The sequence below is a fragment of the Zingiber officinale genome, chromosome 1A (genome assembly GCF_018446385.1).
Source record: "Zingiber officinale cultivar Zhangliang chromosome 1A, Zo_v1.1, whole genome shotgun sequence".
Taxonomy (NCBI): Eukaryota; Viridiplantae; Streptophyta; class Magnoliopsida; order Zingiberales; family Zingiberaceae; genus Zingiber; species Zingiber officinale.
In genome coordinates, this window is record NC_055987.1 from 24,520,618 (window position 1) to 24,542,324 (window position 21,707).

The window sequence follows — 21,707 nt, forward strand, 5'->3', positions numbered from 1 at the left end:
AGTAGAGAATATTATTGGATTGCCAATCAATAGGTCTGAGGGATCTAGGTCTTGGAGTAGAAGTAGTCGAAGGCTCTAAACTAAGTAGATCATTAAGTTCTTTCGCGTGTTTTATTGTTTCTATTTTTCCATTGTGCACTTATTTTAAAAGTATCAAAAAGAATAAGTTTTTTAAAATCACGTGATTCACCCCCTCCCCCTCTCATGTACATTGATCCTACAATAACTTTTGACTCATGTTGAATCATACTTCGATTTAATATATTATGTGTCTCATATTTCAACCCGAATTAAAAGTTATGACTTCTCAAAATTATAACTTATAGTTGTAGCAACTATGAGTTTGTAACTGTTACACCATGTATACTAAGTAAGATTTGAGAGATCATAACTTTTAACTTAAATTTAATCATGAGATGCACAATATATTAAATTGAAGATCTCTAAACGAGCTTCAATTTGATATATGGTGTATCTCGTGATTCAATCTGAATCAAAAGTTATAATTTCTTAAAGTTGAACTTGTAGTTATAGCAACTATAATTTCGTAGCTACTACAACTGAGTTGCTACAAAATTGTAGCAATTATGGTTTCGTAGCTACTATAATATGTTTGTTGGGTAAATTTTAAAAGATTATAACTTTTGATTTGAATTGAACCACAAGACGCACAATATATCAAATCGATGAACTCTAAATGAGCTTTGTTTCGATATATTGTGCATTACGTGGTTTAATCCAAATCAAAAGTTATGACCTCTTAAAGTTTAACTTATAGTTGTAGCAGCAATGATTTTATAGTTACTACAACGAGTTTGCTAAGTAATCTTTGAGATGTCATAATTTTTTACTCGAGTTGAACCACAGGGCACACATATCAAATCGAATATCTCTGAACAAGTTTTTATTTGATATTTTGTGTGTTCTGTGATTCAACCTAAATCAAAAGTTATGACATCTTAAAGTTGAACTTATAGTTATAGCAATTACGATGTACCTGCTACAATTGAGATGTTGCACATTTGCAGCAGCTACGAAACTGTAGCTGCTATAACTATGTAGCAGTTACGACTTCGTAATGCTATAACATGATCCGATTTAGGTGAGAATATAGGCGGGAATGAGTGTGTCAGAAACATGCAATGTGTCAGAAGATATTTGTGTCATTTTACAGGGGTGGAACACACATTTAATAAATGGACAAAAGGACACCATTTTAATTTTTTCCCTAATTTTTTTATCTCGAGAATATCCTTACAACTTAATAAAATATAATATTCACTCTAATCAAAATTATTATATATATATATAATACTATTATATTAAAATATTTTTATTAACTTAATCAAAATGATTTAAACTCTATTAAATATTTTTTAACTTGATTAAAATCACTTTAAAAAATTTTATAATAGTTATTAAGTAGCAGGGCCGGCTGAAGTCTATCTGAGGCCCTAGGTAAAAAAAATAGAACTCTAATATTGTTCAAAAAAATTCTTCATCCTTTTTTATTCGGACTTGAGACCGACAATAGTGGATTTAAAAAATTTTAAAAAATAAAATATTAATTTAAAAAAATTATATAAAATTTAATTGTTTTATTGGTTGAGAAGTAAAATTATTGATTAAATTTTTATATTCAAGTTTTGATAATAGTTTTTTTTCAATGGATAAAATTATTAAATTATTTAATCTTTCTTGAGACATAGTTGAACATAAACAAGTGTATACAAAATTGATTTAAAATGAAAAAAGATAAAGTAGGTCTAATTACTCAAATAAAAAATAGAGAGAACAATCCTTATAAAAAGGAACAAAATTTAAAACAAATAAGAACAATAAAATGAGACAACAATAGAAAGAATCATGGTCTCGTTCTCAACTCATCATCATCCACAAAACACAAAAAGTAAATAAATAAATAAAAAATATGTACAAAATGATAAAACTCAATATAAACCCTAGAAAATGAAGATCGCACCAAGATCAAACCATCCATTATCATTTATCAAGAATTAAATGAGTTTTTTTAGGCATAGAACAAAAGAAAAAATAAATTATATTTTTCATCTCTTAAAAAATAGTTGTAAATGATAAAATGAAGATAAAGGGAAAATTGAAAACTTTTATAATTATAAATGCATATAAATAAAAGCTAAACTTAATGTCTATCAATAAAATGAAATGGTAGAAGTATCTAATTCAATATTGCTCAAAAATAATAAAATCATCTATTTCAATTAAACACAATATGGACATATGCATCCACATTTGAACTTAATCAAGCAAGGAGCATAGTAATACCAATCATATCAGCATGATAACATTAGGTGTGATTTTTCTTTCCCAATCTAAATGAGCAAGAGAAGCAAAGGGGAAGAGGGGGAACTCGAAAAAAACTAACATTTTTATTTTATATTATATGAATAAAATTTTTTTAATTTATCTTCTTACTGATCAAAGGAAAATGCGTCACCAACAAAGGAGAAACGTAACGAGAGAATGCTAGTATTGACAGATATTAAGGAGGAATAGATTAGATCTTATAAAATACAACACTAACAACAATCAAGTCTTATTCTATTAGATGGAGACAACATTAAATCTTATAAAATAACATACATAATTAAAAATAAATTTAAAATGTTAAAAAAAGAGCCCCTTCATGGCTCTATTTGTTGGAACTACAACAAGATCTTTGTGAAATCCAAAGTTTTGTTTAGAAAATAAGATCATACAAATCTTTTATCACGTGTGCCTTATTATTTTTTCATTATCTTAAAAAACAAATATATTTAATATATTATAAATAATGGGTCAAATAAAAATTGGGGTCATATGCATGTGTTAATGGCCTATGCATAATTCATAAAGCCAATCCTCCTAAGTAAATATCTAAATAGGTACTATAATATTATAATAGTAGTGTATTAATTGTTACATGTTATGGTATCTTCCAAGTAACTACTAAAAAAATTTGAAAGTGATTTTGATTCCGTTAAATAATTTTAATATATTTTAAATAATTTTGATCAATTAATAAAAAATATTTTAATATAACAATATTGTATAATAATATTAATTAGAATAAAATATTGTATTTTTTATCACGTTGAAATTAAAAGTATTCTCCAGATAAAAATATGGTGGAGGGTTCATTTAAAATTTTTTATAAAAAAAGTACTCATTTCATCGAAGCCTTTTAAAATTTTGACCAATCTCAAATGCGAACAATTTTAAATAAAATTACTGTGAAAATAAGTTTTTTTTATAGAATATATGATAAAGTCTAATCCATATGTCAGACGGATATCAATCCAGGCATATATTAATTTCCCAAGCTATGTGAATTTTAATCGGGAGTGGCAGTTCACATCATGTCTTATTGTTCAAAATTCTTATTTTAAAAATTTTAAATTGCACATGATCTGTTTGTAAATGAATTATTTAATTAAACATGTTAGGCAGACGGTATGCCTTCTTATATATTTTATTTAATTAAATGGATTGTGTTTTAGCCCTGCATCCTTGAACCTCGCCTCCCTTTTTAAGAGATCCTAATTCGTAGAGGCTAGAGATATCACAAGCTTAACGACACAAAACGTGGTTTAGGCATCATGCCAAGCGAACTTGTTGAAGCGCTTGAAGTTGAAGGCGACGTCGGCGAAGGCACATGACATTGGGCATCTTCTGGCCGTGCTACGACACGATGTGATCCGGCGATAACCACTGTTGCGACCTGCAATCCTCCAAGCTGAACTTGATGAAGCTTACGCTGTCACCTTGCCCTTGCCTCTGTCCTCCATGGTTCCAAATCCAAACCCGTCACACGAACACAAAATAATGGCAACTAATGTTTATGATACGGAGAGTATCAGAGGCATCCATGTAGGCCAAGAAAGTTAGTATTCTTACTGAGATAGATGCCAAAGTCCAAATGGATTAACCCGACTATTCCTAATCATGTCACCCAAGAAAGAAGATAGGCTAGTCCAATCGGGATATCCGAGACAACCCCATTTGGCCCCATGATCAAACAAATTGGTGCATCCCTAATCGGCCTATCCGCCAACATCGAAGATAATAGGCCACCTCTAAGTATTCAGAAGCTCCCCTGACTCAATGCTCTATTCGGTCAGCTCCATTCCTCAAATATCTCAGTAGATCTCTTGACTCCATGGCTTAGTTCCCCCCAACTTAGTATTCCACTCGGTCAGCTCAACTCCTCAAATCTCTCGATCAATTCACCGAACTTCAAGGGTTGATCAGCTCCCTCGACTTCAGGGGCTCAGCTCTCCCCAACTCAATGCTTCGCTCAATAAGCTTCACCAGTCCAACTCGATTCCTCTTAGTGGGTCATACCCCTGAGGTTCAATGGGTTCTCTGTTTTGTGGGCCAATGCTATCATAGTATAACACATAGGTTGTCAGGACATGTGGGACAATATAATTATACTGATACAAGATATGGGCTATGTGATTACTAGATACACTGATATGATATTTTGTTTACTGTGACATAATGTTCAATTAATGAAGATAGAATGTCATCTCAACAATGTTATAAAAAGAGGCTCGCTCTCGTGGGCATAGGTACGCACACTTACATGTGCACCACCACTCCACTTCTACTACTGTTTTTCTTCATATCATAGGAAATTTGACTTGAGCATCGGAGTGGATGAGTCGGGGCACCCCGACTTCCATTCTAACCCTCCTGGCTTCTCTTCTTCCTTCTCAGGTCTGGTGAGCGATAACGACGATTCCCTTCTCTTCTTGGTGATCAGTGACTCCGTTAATCTCAAAAATAGCTCATTGGTGATTCACCCGTCGACAATCTCAGGTAAGAATTCGTATTAAAGGCAATTATATTAGAATATTGATTCTTGATCTCAAACAATGAAAAGTAACACTTCCACTCCTCTTCCTATTGTTGGTGCTGGGAGCACCAAACAATCGAACTTATGTTTTAATTATGGTAACGGGTTTAAAGTTAAAGTTACTTGTTGTCTAACAAGTGTAAATGGGCTTGTAAAAAAGTCCTAAGCTATCTTAGGCAAAAATTCTAATGGATTCTAGGCTAGTGGAAAGTCCTAGCTGCGGTTATGCACAAAGTCCTGATCCGGGGGATTGGGCGAAGTCTTGGCAAGTCAAACACTTTAGGCGAAATCCTAGAATCGGGGACTCTAGGTGAAAATCTTGGTGGTCGCAAAGTAGGTGGAAGTCTGGATAGGTTATGGAGCAGATGTTTAGCATGAAGACCAGAAGTCTTGGACGCTAAGCAAAAGTCCAGATTGTTTGGAGGACTGATCTGGTAAAAAGATAATTTCTCTTAAGAGGAGTAGGTGAGGACGCATTCCCCGTTGAGGAGACAGTAGGCATCGGTTCGATCTAGGGTTTTCAAGAAATTGGAAAGTCAGAACCGGATAGTCCAGAGGCTGTCAAATAATTTATTATTCATATTTTATTGTGCTAACTTTGTTTTACAGGGTATATTTTGTTTGTGGACTAATATGCCTTGCAGGAAAGGAGATGCACAAAGAAATGTCTGGATAAACAGTGTCCGAGGCGCCTCCGGGACTATTTGAGGCACCTCTGGTGCCTTAGCCCAAGCTTTGCGAGGAAAGGAGCTAAAGGCACCTTCCAGGCGCTTTTGAACCAGGGATGGAAGGCACCTTCCAAGAGCTTGAAGGCGCCTTCGAATGGATAAAGTTCGTAGAAAGTGGAGCTTATCGGTACCACAGATTTGGGGATAGAAATCCAAGATGGAGGCACTTTTAATGGGGTTGAAGGCGCCTTCAACAACCCATAAAAGAGGGTCTCGAGCAGATGGTTGAAGACACTTGATTTTCGCAATCTTTCTCTTACGCGCTGCTCCAAGAACAATCCCGCTACTCTACGACGCGACTCCAGCGATCAGGTGACGTGACTTCAACAACCAAGTGATGCAACTCTGGTGATTGAGCGACACAACTCTGACAACCGAAAGTACAACTCTCCAGATCCTAAAGTTGTTGGTATACTTTACTTGTTGCAAAGTTGTACTTCAATATTTTTGTAATATTTGAACCGATAGTGGATTGCTCAATAAAAGTGATCAATGATCGTGAGCCTTGGAGTAGGAGTCGTCAAAGGCTCTGAACCAAGTAAAATCAAACTTGCTAGCATTGTTCTTTCTTCCTCTTATTCTTGCTCTTCTGCTGCGTTTTACTCGATCGTGTTTTCCGAAAAAACATGAAGAAGTCATGAGCGCTATTTACCCCCCTCTAGCATGTATCGATTCTACAATTGGTATCAGAACGGGGTCGCTTCAAATCGATGAAACTACCATTCGAGAAATTTTTTCCATGGATTAGTTTTTAAATTTTTTGGAGTCAATCAGAATCGGTACAATTACCTCTTCCCGATTAATTTTTTTCACAATCGAGTTTTCTTCTCAAAACTGGTGCAACACCACTCAAGTTTGCTTATTTTTTTATATTTTATTTTGCACTACTAAGCCAAGACCTAGTCTTGGGATAAGTTCTATTTTTTTTATTGTGCAAAAACTCGTTTTCAAATGACCCACCAAGAAGGGTATAGCACTACACACTCTCCCCACTTCTCTGGTGAACACTTCAGCTATTGGAAGAGCCAATGGAGTACCACCTCAAGATGCAGGTGGAAATGTGGATAATCATCTAGACAGGATTTGCATATCCCACCGAAGATGGAGTCCTCATCCTGTGCAACAAATGGGATGCACCAACCAGAAAGAAGATCAAGACTAACTATAAAGCTACTCAGACTCTACAATGCGGCCTGACAAAAGAAGAGCTGAATCGAGTCGGTCCATTTTCAAGCATGAAAGAACTATGGAAGAAGCTGATTGAACTACACGAGAGAACTTCAGACACTAAGCTAAGTAAGCATGATTTAATTCTAAATAAACTATATAATATAAAAATGTAGGAAGGTGAATCGACAAGCCAACTTCACACATGGATTCAAGACCTACTCAACGACCTCCACGCAATCAGATAAAACATGGAAAATCACGACATCATCAGGTATGCACTCAATGCATTTTAGAGAAATACTTTGTGGGCATCCATAGTAGATGCTTACAAAGTTTCCAAGGATCTTTCCTTAATTAAATTAGATGAATTATTTTCTGAATTCGAGATTCACAAACAAACTAATACTACTTGGGTCGAGAAAGACATTGCTTTGATTGCATGAATGAGTATAACACGAGAATCAAAAATCAAGACCGGATTGAACCCGAGTTCGAAGATGAACTAGATTCAAAAAATGACGATGATGAGATCACTACCGAGCTCGTCAACCTTACATGAAAACTCTACAAGAATAAGAAAGAATTCACCAAAAAGGAGATCAAGAAGGTGATCTAGTAACAAATAGTGCAACCAAGTTCAAAAGCCAAGACTGAAGTATCTTTCTACTACTGCAACAAAAAGGGACACATCAAGCCAACTATCCAAACCAGAAGGAAAGGAAGAAGCAACGGAAGAAGAAGGCACTGTAGGCGATGTGGGATGAATCCTCTTCAGAAGATTCTGATGAAGATGTCGAACAGACGAGCTTCCTCGCACTTACGACCCGAGAACGAGTCGACAAATCTGAAACCGAGAGCGAGTCTGAAACTAAGTTCGAGAGAAGCCATAGATCCGTATCCATTTCGGAAAGGCTTAACCACGCTGTAAGTTCTTCTCAAATAGATAAACTACATAACTTAGTAAATTATCTCATGTGCAAGCTAGCCAAATCCAACGTTCGGGTTAAGTCACTCCAAAAGGAGGTAACAACCCTTAAGGAAGTAACTAACCCAAGCTCCTTGACTGAATCCATTAAGATTGGAACTTTAACTCAAGTCCAACAACTTGAGGAAGAAAATTTCAGCATGAAAAGTTAAGTCAAGGAACTGAAGGATAAATTGGAACGACTCACATTGGATTCTAAGAATCTTGATCTGATTCTTAGAAAACAAAGAGCCGCATACAATTGATCCGGGTTTGGATATAAGCCTATATACAAATTTAAATCATATTTATCTCTTGTTAATCATACAAATAGAAGAATTGTCCAAGTATGAGTCCCCAAGTCTAACTTGATTAATTAAGTTGGACTTGATCAATATTGGATTCCCAAGGATTAAATCCACTGCCTTGATAGACCTTATCGAGGCTATGATCCAGTGGAAGCCAATAGAGGGACCATTTTTATTATTGGATAGACTTGTTTGATGCTTGTTTTACTACTTTTATTATACATGCTTAGACTAGGATAGATAAGGACTTAGACTTGATTCACACTTAACTAGTTAGACTTAGGATTTTTAGAAAGAAAATTAAATATTCAATTTCTTTAAAAGGCTTTGTTTAGAAGTAGTTGATGATCTAATACCCAAGAAGAGCTAGTGCCTCGCCACAGCCTGGAAACTAATTATTAAAATAAATATTTAATTGACTAACTATTAAATCTGAGTCTAACTCAAATGTAAATCAATCCTTAGATATTAATCTAAATTGAAGATAAAATTAATTATCTCACAAAAAACTTATAAAGTTCCCTGATTGATAATCTAGAAAAGGTGAGATGGACTTAGGTAAAAATTAGTTATGTTCAAATCAATTAACCTAATTCAGACTTAATCAATTAACTTACACTAAAATTAATCAATTAACCTAATTCAAACTTAATCAATTAACCTAAACTAAAATTAATCAATTAACCTAATTCAAATTTAATCAATTAATCAACAAACTTAATTAGTTAATCAATAAACCTAAATCAAACTCAATCAATTAACTCAAACTAAAATCAATCAATTAATCAAACTTAAAATTAATTAAAAATTAAACTTAAATCAAACTTAAGTGAAACTTAATCAACCATCTCACTATCACCCATAGGCATAGCATGATTGACAACCTAGATTGGGTGAAATAGAGAATAAGGAGTTGAACTCAATCGATCTATTTTATAATATTTTTTAAATTAGATCTAAATCAAATACTTTATGTGTAGGAACATAATGATTTGGACCAATGGATGTTGGATAGTTGTTACGCTCCGCAAGTGTACGGAAATGTCGCAAGTAATATAAAAGATTATCGTATCCACAGGGACTGGAATAAGCACTAGGAATGTCTCAATGCGAATTAGCTAAACAACTATCCAATCGTTTCAAATGCAAAGTAAGGGAAAACAAATCTAATATTAAAGATCAACAAACAAGAGTTTAGTGTTTTGGGTTATGATAAAGGGAGATTCTAGGAGTTTCGGTTTCTTTGTAAGATTTCTTGAATGTAAATGGCTCACCAATTCTTTTCCCTCAATTGTCAAACACTTGTAGAAAGTTGCCGGTTCTCTCTTGCAATAGATAACCGGCTAAGGACTGAGAAATGTATCTAAATATGATCAATTAGATGTGAACCTACGTTGTCCTTACACAGAAGCGCACCTATTACTATGCCTTCCTCGGATATCAACATAGAAGCCCACAACTTATTAATCTATCAAGATACAAGAAACTAATCACAAAATCCATCCTACTCTCTTGAATATTCCTATTTCCTCTTCAAGATTATCTCTCAAACGTCCTTACACGGGCTTGTCACGTGGATCCCTCGGATGATCGAGTGAGAGTTTATCTTTACAAAGTCCACAAGAAATCCAAACAATCAATCAAGAATGAGAATTAAGCACAAATCACCATTAATCATTCAAGATCTAATTGATACAAGCAAGACAATGTCATTGAAACAAGAAAATGGCAAATCCATAAGAAATTACATCAATCCATCATACAAATACTCCCTTAATCCTAGAATACAAGATCTACTCCATGAATCGAGGAAGAAAACCCGAAGAAATAAAGATTACAAGCATTTCTTAAAACCCCAACCCAAGAAACTAAGAAGAGGGGGAAAGAGAAAACTTATCTAAGAAGCCTCGTCTTCGGATCCAATCCTCGCTCCGGAGTCGAAATCGTCAAGATCTCCCTTAGAATCGCCCAGAAATCCTCCCAAGAATGGGAGGAAACCACCAAATCTTGCCTTCTCCCAAAAGGGGGAGAGATCCCCTTTCAATTCATGAAGGAAGGTTTAAATAGAGGAGGAATCGGCGCCACCCCTCGACACGTGTGAGTAGATCCACCTAGCCATGTCCAGGTTCCTTCTCCGCAAACTTGCTGCACGTGCCAAGGCCCTCGCTCTCAAATGCTACGGCGGCTGTGGTGCACGCCGCCACCTGGTCTCTCTGGAAAATCCACACTGCCGGTGGATGCACAGCCACCACCGCCGCTCACTGAAACCCCACTCAGTAGATCCACACGGCCATGTAAGGCATCTGCTCTGATTTCTTCAAATCAAGACACGGCCGTGTGGGATTCACACGGCCATGTCCTCTTCCCTTCCTGTTAGGACCACACGGCCATGTATGGTACACGGCCCGATGCTCTTTCTCCCTTCAATTACTTCCAAGCTTGCTCAAGGACACTTAATCTTCACCAATTTCGACTCCTGTGTACAGAAAATGCATAAAAAGCAGATCTCCGAACTAAAAGAGTAAATATGCTAAAAGGAAAGCTGGAAGTATAAAAATGCATAGATCAAGCATGCTCAAAGTATGTAAATGTGCGTAAAAACATGCATAAAAGAGTATATAATCTACGCACATCACACCCCCAGACTTAAACCTTTGCTTGTCCTCAAGCAAAATGCTGCAGTCTAAATTCATATGTTCTACAACACATTCATAAAACCTAGTGCACTTTCCTAATTCTATCAAAAAGTTTCATTAACAAGCATGATCATGGAAACAAGTAAAGTATGGTTCAAGCATAAGAATCTTGTGCACAGTGTAAAAGTAACTCAACACCCTTCAAGTTTCAATCCATGTCCTAGTCAAGTCGTCATCAAATTTGAATTCCTAATGTTTCCAGTGAAAGACAAGTAACCAGTGATAGGCACTTACTCACCATTCACTTGGTTCATATTTCTCAACTAACCCAAGGTCTCAAAGGTGTGCTCAATCTCAAGAGAAGCTAGGCAGTCATTTCCCCAGTAACCTAACTCGGTCTCAAAGGGGTGACTTGCTAGATTTCACTCATGACAACTGTTTTTTATATCCCTTATTTTTTTTTTAAGTGTTTGCATTGTGCAAAACTTATTCACAAATGTACTTTTAGCACACATGTTGAGATATTTTGATTTTTCCAAATGAGCTTTAATGATTTGAGCCTCATCCAGTAACCAAAATGAAAGTTGAGAAATCACCATGAAAACCAAGTACTAAGCAAACAAGATGAATCATGACTATTTCAATGACATCGACTATTCAAGCATCAAGCACAAGTGTAGTGAAGATAAAATCCTTAAGGTTGAACCAAAACTAAAACTCATCACCATAAGATTCTTAGCTTATTAATGCTTCCCAAGATAGAAAAAAGAACTACACAAAGTTTACTACTAGCATCATTCAAACATCATGAATCAAGACAATAATCGTGCTAACATTTCACTTGAATCCAAGAAAGCATATAAGTGAAGATTTGATGTTCTCAAAAATTTTTTTGCCATGATTATTCCAAAAAGTAAAATAAAGCAACAAGCAATGAAAATAAGAACCGACATGAAAAACTAACAAAAACTAAAAACTGAAAACCAAACTAAACAATACATGACACCCCCCAGACTTAAACTTTTCATCGTCCCGATGAAATCAATATGGTGGAGGAGGTGGAAGGTCAGGAAAATCAGGGAAGGAAGATGCAAAATCTTTAACAAACCATTTAACTTCGTTTCTGAAAAAATTATGATATTCAAATAATTTATCAATATCATCCTGCACAAATCTCATACAACCTCTAAGATCTTCATGAAATTCCATTTTAGCCCTATAAGCATTCATCATTTTAGAAATCTTATCACACAATTCTCTTTCACTCTTGAAACAATCTTGTAGCTTTTTAAATAGTTCCTCCTCCATAAGCTTCTTATCTTCAAGAAATTCATTAGTTGAATCTAAATCACTATGAATATTCTTTAAAGCAGAATTAAGTTCTTGAAACATAAAACTATGAATCTCTTGGTTACCCTTAGAAATATTTTTTGGAGTAAAAGTTGACAAAGCTCTAGATTGTTGCCTAGCTAACTTTAAACACCAATTCTCTTTATTATGAATTGTAGTAAAATCATGATTGGGTAATTTTAAAGGGAAACCATTTTTGATGACTAAACTAAATCCATGTTCTTCATGCTTAATCATTTTCATTGCTAAACATGAATTGAAATCCAATGTACAAGAACTCTCCACTGCCTCCAATTCACTCAAATCACATCCTAATACTAAGGCCAATTGAGTAAGTAATCCCCCCAAAATAATAGGTGTGGTAGAATTTGATTTTCCTAATTTTGCCAAATGTCTAAGAAAGAAATAACCGGAATTAATTGGAACATTTTCGACCATTGCCCACAAACAATACAAATCTACAAGTCTTACCGATCCCTCTTTGTCCTCCCTTCCAAATATAGTATTTTTCATAACTAAATAAGCATATTTAAAAATAGGATTGATAATTTGGAAAACTCTGGAATTATGAGGATCAAATAGCGGTTGTTCAGAAATTTGTTGCCAAAAATGTGAATTCTCAAATTGGGGCAAAATCACACACACATCATTCTTTGGCAACTCGTAACAAGTATTAAAATCTCCCAACGTCCATTCATAACTTTCATTAAACAAACGAAATTTACACTTCCCCCCACCTTGAACATTATCAACTTCTATTGAGCTTAAAAATTCAAAAACAATTCTTGGATAAGTAGGATATTTCATGTTCACTAAACCACTCCATCCTATCCTTTCAAATAGCCAAACTAAATCATCCTTAAACCCCAAAGTTTCTAAAGTTTCAACATCAAGAAACCTAGTGCCTAAAAGAGGTCGTTTACATAAAGAAGAATATCTATACCGTTGCTCATCACTAGAGAAAACAATACCAAAGTCATTGGAAATACCTTCAAAGCAAACATTCCTCTCCTTCCTTGCAACCACCTTCTCCTTCCCTTTTTTTGTGGCCGAAATCTCCTCAATCACGTTTTCCATGGAAGAAAATCAAATCTCCTAAAGAAGAATGAGAAGGAAAAATTGGAAGAAGTAATTCAATCCTTTAGAAATGGGAAGATAGGGAAAAGGAACAAGCGGTGGTACACGGCCGTGTGCCGCCCCACACCCCGTGCCCTAATTCCTTAAGAAGATGTGGATCAGGCCGTGTGATATCACACGGCCATGATCATTTCTCATCGCACGGCCGTGTCTGTGACACGAGCCCCTTCCCTTTCTTCTCTGGATTCCAGACACGGGACGTGTCTGAGACACGGCCTAAACCTCTTCTTTCACGGGTTTCTTCGCACGGCCATGTCTGGGACACGACCTCTTCATCTTTCTCCTCGGGATTCTTTACACGGCCGTGTTTGGGTGGCACGGCCCAAGCACTTCTCTTCTCTGCAACCTTTGTCTGGCCGTGTATAGAACACGACCGGGCTTTGTTTTGCACCTAATCCTGAAAACAAAATCAAAAACAAGTAAAAACCAACAAAATGAATTTATGCTAGCTAAAAGAATTCAATCTGGAGGACGAGGTTCAGAAAAATACAACCTTTGTACCTCTTCTATTTTCATACCATGAATATATTTTTTCAGTCGTTGACCATTTACCTCAATTATCCCAAAATCTTTGTTCCAAATATCTACAGCTCCAAAAGGATAAACCTTCTTTACCTCATATGGACCCGTCCACCTTGACTTAAGCTTCCCAGGAAAAAGTTTTAATTTTGAATTGAACAACAAGACCAAATCTCCCACAATAAAGTCTTTACGAAGAATGTGTTGATCGTGCCATTTCTTTGTCCTTTCTTTGTAAGATTTAGCATGCTCTTTTGCATCCATCCTTAATTCTTCCTTTTCTCAACTGCTTCCTTTAAATCCATATTCAAATTTGCAATTGCCCAATAAGCCTTATGTTCTAGTTCAACTGGAAGATGGCAAGGCTTACCATAAACTAATCGAAATGGGGTCATCCAATAGGAGTTTTATAAGCGATATGCCCATAAAGCATCATCTAGTTTCAACGCCCAATCCTTCCTTGAAGTAGATACAGTCTTTTCCAATATGGACTTAATTTTCCGGTTAGATATCTCAGCTTGCCCATTAGTTTGAGGATGATAAGGTGTTGCTACTTTATGCTTCACTCCATATCTTCTAAGTAAGTTTTCAAACTGTTTCTCTATAAAATGTGATCCTCCATCACTAATGACTGCCTTTGGCACCCCAAATCTTGGAAAGATAATACTCCTAAATAATTTGATAACTGTTCTCGCATCGCACGTAGGAGATGCCACAACTTCTACCCATTTGGACACATAATCTACTACCATAAGAATATACCTATTCCCATATGAAAGACGGAAAGGTCCTATGAAATCAATTCCCCAAACATCAAATAACTCAACCTCAAGAATGTAATTTAACATCGTTTCATCTCTTCTAGTTATATTCCCAGTTCTCTGACATTGGTCACAAGATTGAACAAACAACTTAGCATCCTTGAATAAGGTTGGCCAATAAAATCCTGCTTGAAGAATTTTCGTAATCGTTTTTGAACTACCCAAATGTCCTCCATAGGATGAAGAATGGCAATGAAACAAGATATCTCTAACCTCTTCTTCAGGTATACATCTTCGATAAATCACATCATTGTATTTCTTGTACAGGAGAGGTTCATCCCAAACATAATTCTTAACTTCTGAAAAAAACTTTTTCCTTTGTTGATGAGAAAAATCCGGAGGTAACACTCCACTAGCAAGGAAATTCACAAAATCTGCGTACCAAGGAGTTTTCACACTTGATAAGGCTAGTAAGTGTTCGTCCGGGAATATGTCATCAATAGGCAAATCAACATCCACCTCATTTCCTGACTTTTGAGATATTCTAGACAAATGATCCGCTACTACATTTTCAGCTCCTTTCTTATCCCTAATCTCAAGGTTGAACTCTTGTAAAAGTAAAATCCACCTGATTAATCTAGGTTTAGCGTCTTTCTTTCCAAGTAGATACCGGATAGCTGCATGATCAGTATATACTATTACTCTTGATCCCACTAGATAAGATCTGAATTTATCAATAGCAAATACCACTGCCAATAATTCTTTTTCTGTAGTAGAATAGTTTACTTGGGCTGCATCAAGTGTTTTACTTGCATAATGGATCGCATGCAAAATCTTATTTCTTCGCTGTCCCAAAACTGCTCCTACAGCAAAATCACTAGCATCACACATTATTTCAAAAGGAAGATCCCAATCAGGTGCTTGAATGACTGGAGCTGTTGTAAGAGCACTCTTGATTTTGTTGAAGGCTTCAATACATTCGCTATCAAAACAAAACTCAACATCTTTAATCAACAGATTAGTTAATGGCTTGGAAATCTTTGAAAAGTCCTTGATAAAGCGTCTATAGAATCCAGCATGTCCCAAAAAACTCCTAACTCCTTTTATATTGATGGGTGGGAGTAATTTGTCTATTACTTCCACTTTTGCTGGATCTACCTCAATACCACGCTCTGAAATTTTATGCCCCAAAACTATTCCTTCCTTAACCATAAAATGACATTTTTCCCAGTTCAACACTAGGTTTGTATCTTCACACCTTTTTAGAACAGTAGAAAGATTTGACAAACAAGAATCAAAGTCATTCCCATAAACTGAGAAGTCATCCATGAAAACATCCATAATTTTTTCTATTAAATCTGAAAAAATTACCATCATGCACCTCTAAAAAGTGGCTGGAGCATTACAAAGCCCAAATGGCATCCGACGATAGGCAAAGGTACCATAAGGACAGGTAAAAGTAGTTTTCTCCTGGTCTTGAGGATGAATTGGAATTTGAAAAATCCAGAATATCCGTCCAAATAACAAAAGTAAGAATGTTTAGCCAATCTTTCAAGCATTTCATCAATAAATGGTAAAGGGAAATGATCCTTTCTTGTTTCTTTATTCAACTTCCGATAATCAATGCACATTCGCCACCCCGTCACTGTTCGTGTTGAAATTAGCTTATCTTCTTCATTCTTGATAATAGTCATTCCTCCTTTTTTTGGAACCACGTGGACTGGACTCACCCATTCACATCCGAAATTGGGTAAATAATCCCTGCATCAAGTAATTTAATCACTTCCTTCTTCACAACCTCTTTTAAATTTGGATTTAATCTCCTTTGATGCTCAATTGAGTTCTTGTACCCCTCTTCAAGTAAAATTCTATGCATACAGAGAGATGGACTAATCCCTTTTATATCATCTATTGTATATCCAATGGCCTTTCTATGCAACCTTAACTCATCCAACAGTCTCTTTGTTTCAAACTCATTTAACTGAGCATTAATTATAACTGGATAAGTAGAATTTGGCCCAAGAAATTCATACTTAAGATTTGGTGGTAATGGTTTAAGTTCAAGTTGAGGTGGTACCATTTCTAGGAAAACTGGCTCCTGTTCTATCAACATAGTCTCCTCCTCAGCCAAGCTTTCTTCTAGCAACTCTTCATTGTCTAAAGACAGATCTTCCTCCTTATGATTACCAAGACATACCACCTTTTCTGTTGAAAATGCTTTTTTGCCAAACATTTCTGATAATGATTCACAACACCAAGGAAATAATGTTTGGAAATCATTTTGATTCAAGATAAGCCCTTTTTCAACATCATCCTTTTCTCTAATGATATCCATTGTTAAGAATGAACTATCTTGCTCTGCCTAATCATTGGAATTTTGCGTAATTCAGCCAACTATCTCAAAAGTTTCTTCTAGACTTTTTTTCAAAAATGATCCTCTAGATGCTAAATCCAGTTGATTCTTATTTGAGAAAGAAAGCCCAACATAGAACAAATGCATAATTAACCATTTCTCAATTCCATGATGTGGACATAACTGCAGAAGAGAAGAATATCTTTCCCAGGCTTGGTACAATTTTTCTCCATCCAATTGCTTAAAATTTAAAATTTGACTTCTTAAATAAGTAGTTTTCCTTGGAGGGAAATATTGGTCAAGGAATTTTTGCTCTAACTCATCCCATGTTCTGATACTTTGAGACTTTAGAGAATTGTACCATCTTTTTGCAGCATCCTTCAGACTAAAAGGAAAAGCAAGCAGCTGAATAATATCAGATGAAACTTCTTCATATTTCAAAGTACAACAATATCTATAAAACTCCATCAAATGGGAATAAGGATTTTCAATCTCCAATCCTCCAAACTGAGTTTTCTGAACCATGGAAACAAAAGATGGTTTGAGTATAAAATTTCCTGCTTGTATGTTTGGGTAAACAATTGCTCCCATTTGTTTTGCAGACTTCGGAGCTCCATAATCTCCTAGTGACTTGCACACCATGTTTGGATATTCTTGTTCTTCGATTTGCCTTTGCAGAATTCTTCTTTTATGGAAAGTTCTATCAATCTCAGGGTCAAAAGGAAAGAATTCCCCTGCAAAGTTAGATCTTCGCATACACAAGAACAAGATAGCAAATGGTAATTCGACAGAAAAAGAAAAATAGAAGAATAAAAAATGCAGAATTGAATTTGTACAAAAAGAATTAACAAGAAGTGAAAGTTATACAAGAAAGTAAAAACAGAAATATAATGATTAGTTACAACTATGCAATATGAAAGGAAAACAAATGTTATGTTTAGTCTAACTCAATTGATAATTCCTAATGTTATAGCGCAGTCCCCGGCAACGGCGCCAAAAACTTGTTACGCTCCGCAAGTGTACGGAAATGTCGCAAGTAATATAAAAGATTATCGTATCCACAGGGACTGGAATAAGCACTAGGAATGTCTCAATGCGAATTAGCTAAACAACTATCCAATCGTTTCAAATGCAAAGTAAGGGAAAACAAATCTAATATTAAAGATCAACAAACAAGAGTTTAGTGTTTTGGGTTATGATAAAGGGAGATTCTAGGAGTTTCAGTTTCTTTGTAAGATTTCTTGAATGTAAATGGTTCACCAATTCTTTTCCCTCAATTGTCAAACACTTGTAGAAAGTTGCCGGTTCTCTCTTGCAATAGATAACCGGCTAAGGACTGAGAAATGTATCTAAATATGATCAATTAGATGTGAACCTATGTTGTCCTTACACAGAAGTGCACCTATTACTATGTCTTCCTCGGATATCAACATAGAAGCCCACAACTTATTAATCTATCAAGATACAAGAAACTAATCACAAAATCCATCCTACTCTCTTGAATATTCCTATTTCCTCTTCAAGATTATCTCTCAAACGTCCTTACACGGGCTTGCACCTGTCACGTGGATCCCTCGGATGATCGAGTGAGAGTTTATCTTTACAAAGTCCACAAGAAATCCAAACAATCAATCAAGAATGAGAATTAAGCACAAATCACCATTAATCATTCAAGATCTAATTGATACAAGCAAGACAATGTCATTGAAACAAGAAAATGGCAAATCCATAAGAAATTACATCAATCCATCATACAAATACTCCCTTAATCCTAGAACACAAGATCTACTCCATGAATCGAGGAAGAAAACCCGAAGAAATAAAGATTACAAGCATTTCTTAAATCCCCAATCCAAGAAACCAAGAAGAGGGGGAAAGAGAAAACTTATCTACGAAGAAGTCTTGGATCAATCCTCGCCTCGAGTCGAAATCGTCAAGATCTCCCTTAGAATCGCCAGGAATGCTCCCAAGAATGGGAGAAACCACCAAATCTTGCCTTCTCCCAAAGGGAGAGATCCTTTCAATTCATGAAGGAAGGTTTAAATAGAGGAGAATCGGGCGCACTTCCTCGACACCAGTGTGAGATCCACTGGCCATGTCCGAGTTCCTTCTCGCTGCAGCCGTCCGACGACCGGTGGTGCACCAAGCCCTCCTGCTCCTGGAAATGCTACGGTCGTGTGGTGCACGAGCCGCCACCTGGTGTATGGAAAATCCACACCGCAGTGATGCACACGACCACCAGCTTGCCTCTCGAAACACCTGCAGTGTGTAGATCCACACGGCCATGTAAGGCATCTGCTCTGATTTCTTCAAATCAAGACACGGCCGTGTGGGATTCACACGGCCATGTCCTCTTCCCTTCCTGTTAGGACCACACGGCCATGTATGGTACACGGCCTGTAAAGTACTGAAAATTAGCGAATAATGATAAGGGAATTTTTCGGAATTTTTGGAAATTTTTCGGGAATTTTTCGGATCTCGTACGACGGGTTTTGAGGGGACGGATTTACGGGTTCGGATTTAAGCCTGTTTGGGATGCCTGTTTAAGAGAGGAAATGTTTGATTATATAAATTCCTTTATTTTCTTTTCTCCCCCCCCCAAATCGTCGATCCCGACTTGCCTTCTCCCCCAATCCCCTCTGCTCATGCGACTCTTCCCTTTGCCCAAGCCCTTTCTCTTCTCCGACGCCGACGACGCCACCAGGGGAATTGATTGTCGGCGGCTGAGCACCCCATCTCCTCCATCGATTGAACTAGATTGGAGGTCGTGTTTCTTTCTGGGTCATCGCCTCTGCGCGGGCAAGCTCTCGGTGGAGTTGAAGGGAGATCCGAATCCTAGCCTTTGCCCTCTACATTGCGGACCCGTGCCCTAGATCGCCGGGAGCCAGGAGCGTGCGTCGATGATAGAGGTCTCCGATCAAGAAGGGGAATCCTAGCCCTAGTCTTGACCCTTTCTCCTCATCGCCGGCTTGGATTTACCGTGCCGTGCCCTAGCTCCAAGCTTCAGCTCCTCTTTAGGGCAAGGGTGTTTCGGTAAGGTAACAACAAGGTGAGTTAGGTTGTGTTGTTTGATCTATGATCTCCATTGCTATCTCTACTTGATTCGATTGATTCCAACCTTGATCTGGACAGTGGAGAAGAATTTCAGGAGGTGAAGTTCTGTTCTATTCTGTGGTGTATATTTCTTGATCACCTGAGATGTTATCTTCATCTGATCAGTGGGAAGGATTTTAGCAGTGAGGCTTTGTTACTGTGATGCTGGAATTGTGATTATTGAGGTGTTATCCAGCAACTTTCCCTAACCGGCAGCAACATCTTTGATTGTGATCTATTGGTGATCACCTTGGATTTGGGTAAGTTTTTTAAAGGTTAATTATTACTTTGTTTAAATGATACGAATTAGGTATATGTGTAGATTGATTAGGGTTTTGCCCTAATTTAGTCTTAGAGATTTTATTTAGCTATTATATGGATTTAGCTAAATAAAATATATATGTATTGTTAGTGGACGCAGGGCTCTGATTCGAGACGAGCATCTCGACATTGGATTGGACTGGATTGAACCTGCTATTGGAGGCGGGTACCTCTTGACTTATCTTTATGATATTGTCTATTGGATATGCATAGTATTTTATAGCTGCAAGCAATAATCATGTTTGCCTTGGTATGTCACTGTTTGATACCCATAGCATGATCTGTTGGCCGTTTGATATGTATCCATGTTTACGTTTCAGGATTATTTCCATGAGTACCTTGGTTCCTAGAGTAAGTGGCATACCATACCTACTGAGGTTCGGACTAGGTTCTGGATTTTTTTTTTCTGGCATGTGTATCTAGATTATCTGATACCTAGGTTTTTATACCATACCTGGCTTGTGTACCTATATTTGTATATCATATATGATTCGTGTACCTAGACTCTGATTCTTTGATCTATGTATATTGTTGGTACATATGTTATGGAAGGAGGATATGTTTAGGATCTAGGTTGTTATACCATAAAGGATCTGTATACCCTAGATTCGTGGATTTGACTCACTGATACTGTGGTACCCATATTATACATATATGGATATGGTTATGCTGATCAGTTTATGACTATGCTTAGTGTCATGCATCATGATTGCATGCTGCGCGATTGTCGGCTCCACTATAGTTGAGCACATCGCTCTGCACACACCACCACCACCACTCATGGATTAGTGGTATATCGACAGTGTGTGGCGGTTCTTTATTGCTCGTCTGCTGCTAGTCAGGACTCGGTAGGCCCAGTGGCCGTCGCGCTCTGTTTGGCTCACCGGCATTTAGTGTATGAAGGCCGTGAGCGTGACGGTGGACTCTGGCTCCGTTGGTCGGTGACTGCGGTGGCTGGCAGATTTCCTCCCGTCACGTGTCTGGAGATGAGAGCATTGAGCTCCCCATTTATGATTTGGGGTCACGGGGAGAGTACTCACAAGATCCTCTCGGCCACTCCACTGATGAGCGATTGGACAGTGCGGTGTCAGATCCTACCCTCGGTCTCACCATTTGTGTGTGAGATGACTGGTGACCAGGACGCATCATTAGCATCATATGCATTGATGCATTTATATTCTTATGATTGTGTTTGCTGCATTTGGTTGTTGCATTTTGGTTGGATGCATACTTTTGACCTACATACAGGATTATTGACACTTTCGGTTTAACGACCCTTTTGTCTGGATAGGAGTTCCTAGTGAGTACAGCTTCCTCAGTTACTTTTCAGTTTTACATATTCCCTATATATGATTAGGAAGTTGTATTCCATGTTTGTTGCTGTTAAATATATCTTACTACTCATGTCCATTGGTATTCGCTGAGTTGTTGAACTCACCCCCGTTGATATTATCTTTTCAGGTACCAGGTTATTTATGGTGTCGCTTG

At 36.9% G+C, this 21,707-nt stretch overlaps 1 long non-coding RNA gene across 1 annotated transcript; it reads left to right on the forward strand.

The window, feature by feature from the left end:
* Positions 1-3,564: 3,564 nt before the first annotated feature.
* On the forward strand, positions 3,565-6,156 carry LOC122021207. The gene is made up of 2 exons (XR_006122474.1): positions 3,565-4,592; positions 4,741-6,156. It is a non-coding gene; the product is annotated as an uncharacterized LOC122021207 (long non-coding RNA).
* The last annotated feature ends 15,551 nt before the right edge of the window (positions 6,157-21,707 follow it).